This window comes from Macadamia integrifolia, chromosome 2, assembly GCF_013358625.1.
Source record: "Macadamia integrifolia cultivar HAES 741 chromosome 2, SCU_Mint_v3, whole genome shotgun sequence".
Taxonomy (NCBI): domain Eukaryota; kingdom Viridiplantae; phylum Streptophyta; class Magnoliopsida; order Proteales; family Proteaceae; genus Macadamia; species Macadamia integrifolia.
This window is the reverse complement of record NC_056558.1, coordinates 22,234,249-22,240,248: the sequence shown is the minus strand read 5'-3', so window position 1 is coordinate 22,240,248 and position 6,000 is coordinate 22,234,249.

Sequence of the window (6,000 nt, the reverse complement as noted above, 5' to 3'; positions counted from 1 at the left end):
ATGTATCTTATCATATTGTTAGAATAATATAATACATATGCATGCATATTTTTAAAACCGCCGGCATGCCATTGCAATGTTGATTTTTTTTTTCAAAAATACTACCAATTAATACGCCATTGTGCTACAAACTTTTTTTCTAAAAGTTCTTCCCAATATATTGTAGATACCATATTGCATTAACTATGTTATGACTCGATCCCTAAGGATATGTAGACAGCCTGACGAAGTTACATTCAAGTTCGGTTACTCCCATGTATATATATTTTTTATTTCCTTCCCCATTTATACAATATTCATATTGTTTAGCTTCATTATTATAATATGTACCGTCTTTACATTAATTTTCATGATTTATATATGCATTATTGCTTTTCAATCTATATACCTAGACTATGTTAGATTCATTGTTTTCACTGTACATTGTAGTATATGGTTTAGGAATGGTCCAATTATAAGGAGACCAGCCATCAACTTGGGGGAATGAGTGTATAACAACTTCATGGCCTATAACCTTAATACTTGCCTAGCAATTTGAGTAGACATAATCCTCATCTATTGGATATCATTTTCTCCCTTTCAGGAAGAAATGCTTATGGGTCCTAGACCCATATCTAGGTGACGACTCCCAAGAAATATTTTCACCTTTTTTTCAAGATCAATAAGCATGAGAGAAGGTGATCCATGTGAGTGTATTTTTTGAATTTGTACATACACTTTTTTACAAATATTTTGGAGAGCCTAAGATAGTCATGAAGATAGGGCCTCATTAAAGTTTTGACTGATTAGATTATCTTGCTTCAACCCTCAATTTACTAATAAAGTGATTTTATAAAATTTTCTGGACAAAGAGCTCATTTTATTGATTTTGTTGTTATCTTGTTTCAATCATGGTACTCTTGAGCAAGATGTTAGGATATTTTGTTCATCTTGATGAAATGATGAGTCATTTCCATGACTTCAAGTGGACTATTATGTAAGCACCTCATTTTATCACAATAGAGGTGTGATCAAATGTTATTGGATATTGTGAAGAATTTATTATATAGGCTTGAAAATATTGTGTAACTTCTAGCTAATGTTTTAAGCCATCTAAAAATGATTAAAAGAGGTAAATTAGGAAAAATACCAAATTACCCTGAGAAGATTGATAGAGTCAAGGGTAGGTTCAACGACCTTAAAATCCATCCAAAATTTTTTATTTGATGTGTTTCATCATTAAAAATCTTTGTATTAAAAAATAACTTTATTTTCCCATTATATTATAAAGATTCTACTTTTATCCTATAAAAAAATACACTTTCAAATGAATTTTTTAAAGTGGCATCTTATTATATTGCCACTGAATAGTACTTGAAACAATCTTTCCAATTCATTTTCAATCACTCAATTTGGATATTTGGGTGAAAATATATGATGATTTAAAGAAAACCCTAGAAAAATAGACTAAAAAAGAACTAAATCAGGTATTCTTTGACATATAGTGGGCCTTAATGTTAGGCCGGGCTCGTTAGGTGTTGGCTTTTGGGCCAAGTCATATCATGACTTATAAATCTTAGTATGGGCTCAAATTTGAATTTTTGAATCATTTTTTAGTCTAATACAATGTTTTGGACTTTTATAAAAGATTTGGACAAGTTGTAATGTGATTTAAGTTGGTCAAACCTCTAATGGGTTGGATTGGACACCTCATGCTCTAATTTAAATCATTAACCTCATTTTGGTCATATCTCATTCAATATCTAATCAAATTAGATGAGACCATTTTCATGTCCTATAGCATCTTAAAAATAGAATGGAAGACAAAGTTTTCACAAAAAGGCCAATTTCACTATATATATTACAGGCTTACAATAACTTGCAGATGCTCTATTCTGAGTTGTACATACCCTAAGGTTCTCAAATTTATCTTTTTTCTCCTCTACATATATATATATATATATATATATTATTTTTTTTTTTTTTTTGATTGAGTATTTCTCAAGTTATAATTATAAGAGTGCATATATATCACAATTGTCTAAAATTGGGCAACAACAATATGCGAATGTTGTCATGCGATTTTGAATTTATTTCATAAGTGTTTTATGTTTTATTTATATTATCATATTTTTACAATAATTTTGTTAGTTTAAAAAAATTTTCTTCTTAGGCTTTATGGTTTCCTAGATTCATCGTTCTCACTTTGCATGCATTATTTCATGTGTAATTTTGTATCATTTTAATCTAAATTAATATATTATATTAATTAATGCATTTTAAATGTGATTCATAAGTCTTGCATAATTTTTATACTTTTTAGATTTTATTTTGCATTTATTTGTATCATTTCATACATGTTTGCATTATAGAGAAATATGGTATTTAATCTCTGCACATAAATTTTGTAATATTTTTATTTTCTATAATATTATAACGTATTTTACTACTATCAATGTTAAAATATTTAGCCCTTGTATTCTATAAATTTTCTTAATTTTATTTTACATACCCTAGGCTACATATTATTTATATAGGACATTTAGGTAATTTTATATGTTTCCCAATTAGGGTTTTCTATGGTCTCTTAGATTCTAAGATTTTCTACAAAAACTGTTGTTTAATTTTAGCTCATACCATACTCTTGTCTGGTTCATTATTATTGTTTATTTATTCCGAGGCGTTATATTCGCATAGTTGTAATTGTGCATGATTAAAATTGAAAGTTTTTAAGTTCTTGTTTTGGCAAACAATAGCTTAGGATCTCTCTTCCCATATTTTTTTTTTATTTTTTGGGGGAGGAGGTTATGCATGTTGCTAGTTCCCTAGTGCTAGAGGAGAGACATAGATACAAAGCTGGCACAATGCTAACATGCCCAGCCTTTTTCTTTTTTGATCATTATTTAGGAAAAAGCTGGTATATCGCGTACATACCTAGATCTCTTCTCTCCCCCTCGAAAAAGTCTCCTATGCCCCTCCCATCCAAATCCTCCCATTGGTTAAACTGTCAGCTCCAGGAAAGCCGACGGCATACCTAACCTCCTCCCTTATTATTCAATTATTTTTATATGTTATCATTGCATTGTAGTGCAATTGGACAGAGGTTAGTCTCATATCTTCTCGTTTACTTTCTTTTATATATTATATTTATGGGGAGCAAAACGCTTATGATCATGCAACCCTCAGAAGGAGCGCATATGGGGCATCAAGATGGAATGTGTTCTTAGGGTTTCACAATGGTGGGGCGTCATTTGGCTACCTCTATTTTTAGTTGCAAGGGCCACGCGATCAGGGAACATTCATTTTCCATATCTTAGTTTTTTAGAATATATCGTAGTGCATATATATGGTTTGCACCGGGTGAACCAGGTTTTAACACCTTTCTTGGTCTGCAACTTGATATGAATCCGATCTTTCACTCGGACGAGTTTGGGATAGAGTCAATAGTTTTATTTGTGGATCTTTGACCCTAAGCTAGGTAACAATTCCATGTCAATTGATATTAGACCTTTCTTTATTGGTTGATTGTTCTCACACATATGCAAAGATGATGTCACAGATGCAGAGATGAGAAGAGGAATTTTAGTTTTTGCAACAAGTGAGAATAAAGAACAAGCCAAAGAACTGTAGACTGCCTATAGGTGGAGGAGATGAATAACCGACGGGCAATGGATCTAATTGACCAGGAAAGAGAAAGATTGCTTGGTCAGATTTGGTGGATTTGAGGGTATAGACAAACCTTTTGTATTAGTTGATTGCCCATTTTCGGTTTAGACCTACATTGGGTTTATTTATTTTATTTTATTTTATTTTTATCTTTTATTTTTTATTTTTTAAGGAGAAAAAAATTAATTAAAAGAGAGAATTAAAAACATCTTCTTCGGTTACAAATAGACAAACTAGATTTCTTAATCATGGCATTGTAGGCTAAGTTGAAAAAAAAAAAAACAATCACTTCATTCCTAGGCTTGAGCCAAAAAGAGAAGGTGGAAAGAGTGTTATAAAAATCAAGAAAAAGAGGAATTATGCTCAAGAGAAGTCCCCTGTCATCAAGTAATTATTGTGAATGAGATACATTTGTATAGGATGCTAGTTTTTCATTCACTCATGTTGAGATTTGGATTATTAACAGAAACACAAATCATAATTATAAAATCATAACTTGGAAAAATATTTAACAATAATTGAGGAGTAGTAGATTAGACCAATTGCGATAGCTACAGTTGAGAACTAGAATGAATGTCATTAATCCACCATCAAGTAGGAGATAGAATTTTGCGGGGATTGGTGATTTATCAAGTCTAAAGATTATACTATTCCTATGATTCCAAATAAAATAGCATAATATAATCAACAAGGAAAAGAAGTTTTTCTGATTATTTTCACGTATAAAATTAGAATTTAAACACCATAATTAATTGCATGAAAGAAAAAGCAAAAATTTGTTAAGTACTTAAACCTAACGGGCAAGCGGCCCAAATTCGAAAGAAAAGAAAATGTGCCATAATGACTCGAGATGAGCTTGACAGAAAACTCAAGATTAGTCAATTTGCTTCAATTTCCCCAAAATATCCTGTGTGAGGATCCCTCCATTGTAAAGTCTCCAAAAGAAGATTTTAAATTTCGAGTGAATGGAGAATTTGCATAAGTATCACGAATTGGGGATTGTGTGGATAGGGGTACGGTCCCAAATTCGATTCCCCATATGTGCATTTGCAATTTAAGTGAAGACCGTAGCGGTGGGTTGCTACGCTAGTCTCCCCGAAGATTAGTCAAGGTGCGTATAAGCTGACCCGGACACCTTGGTTAACAAAAAAAAAAAAATTAACACAAATGTGAACAAGAACATGAGCAAATACAACTATTGGAGCATCCAATTGGATTAGTAATCAAGGATGGAGTTAAAAATTTAGTAGTCAGTTTAGTAGTCAGGTCCCCATTTTTAACCCTAGATTGGTTGACCATCATTATTTGTTACAGCTTTCCACTTTATTTTCCTCTAGTAATCTGTGAAGGAAAAATAAAGAGATTTTATAGGTCTATTATTTATACATGAAGTTTGATGAAATAATTGTCTTTTAAATCTGATTTGGTATGATTTCCATTTCAAAAATTATTTGATTTGATTTTGACACCTTATTTTTAGTGAAATAGAAATCAAATTTAAAGAAATAAAAGAAAGAAAAAGAAAAAGAAAAAAAATGGCTGAAGAGCTGTGTCAATCTTGAAATGAATTGATTTCACTCTTTCTCTTTAATAAGCACATGGTTAATTAGATTGGCAAAACATTAAAAAAAAAAAATTTTGGCACTAGGCAAAACAATAATTTTATGAAAAAAAGAAATATAAAGAATCTATCTCATAAATTGCAATACCTAATGGATTTCTTATACTCAAAATATTTTAGATTTATGCAATTAAAACAATTTCAATTTCTTGACAAAAAAATCTATTTGTTGACTATTTCATGAAATTAGTCCGACAATGAAATAGAAATCATACAAAGTTGACCTAATTAAAATTGAGAAATTCTTCATGTCTCTCATTTATCATCTACTATTGCATTTTAAAGTATAGCACCGAAGTTAAACAGGGTTGGAATTAATGATGGTAATTTGTAAACATTCATTTACTTTCCTTTCGTTGAAATTTTTATCTTCCCGTTGGTCACTTTGAAAACTTAAAGGGATTGCTTGTGTATTATTATTTTTTTGAAAATGAATGCTCGCTGATCTACACCCCTTTGAGTCTACCATACTTAGACATAGAAGGTACTAAAATGATGCCTCCACTCCTGTGAAACCAAACAAATCTATCCTCTACCAATGCCCATATGGTCATGTACGTCCTCTTATTGTCCCATGTGTTGGCGTAGAGGCCACATGAACAGGAAGCATTAATTTCCCCTATTATTTTTTAGTGAGAAAGAACTTTACCAGTTTGGTGTAGGCAACACCAATGCGTGGGATTAATAGGAGGGTATACGGATGCATCCTCGGCACACAATAAAGACAGGTAGTG